Source organism: Colobus angolensis, unplaced genomic scaffold (genome assembly GCF_000951035.1).
Source record: "Colobus angolensis palliatus isolate OR3802 unplaced genomic scaffold, Cang.pa_1.0 Scaffold271, whole genome shotgun sequence".
Lineage (NCBI taxonomy): Eukaryota > Metazoa > Chordata > Mammalia > Primates > Cercopithecidae > Colobus > Colobus angolensis.
Window position 1 is genome coordinate 1,685,889 of NW_012115944.1, and position 321 is coordinate 1,686,209.

General features: G+C 73.5%; 1 protein-coding gene across 3 annotated transcripts in view; it reads right to left on the reverse strand.

Annotated features, from left to right (window-relative positions):
• LIMD2 (LIM domain containing 2) overlaps positions 1–321 on the reverse strand; it is a 3,559-nt gene that overhangs the window by 2,717 nt on the left and 521 nt on the right. The window contains exon 1 of one of the 3 annotated variants that reach the window (XM_011947955.1): positions 61–312. The exons of the other annotated variants lie outside the window; for them this stretch is intronic. The gene's annotated coding sequence lies outside the window, so the exon portion shown is untranslated. Of the gene's footprint in view, positions 1–60; positions 313–321 lie in introns of those variants that run through there. 3 annotated transcript variants of the gene reach the window in all.

Here is a 321-nt window from a genome sequence, read left to right on the forward strand (position 1 = left end):
GGGCTGGGCCTGCGCCATTCACTGCTTCGGTTTCCCCCGGGTGGCCTCGCGCGCAGGCGCCGGCACCCCATTCTCGCCCAGAGCTGTGGGGCCTCCCGACGGCGACCCGGCGTGGGGAAGCGACGGTGGCGGGGACAGGATGGAAGGGTCGCGCTCCGCATCCCACGGGGAGGGGAGGAGTTCAGGCTGCGACAGCTGCGGTCGCAGGACACCGGGCGCTCCCGGCCTGTCTCCGGGATAACCGGGCTGGGCCTGCGCCATTCACTGCTTCGGTTTCCCCCGGGTGGCCTCGCGCGCAGGCGCCGGCACCCCATTCTCGCC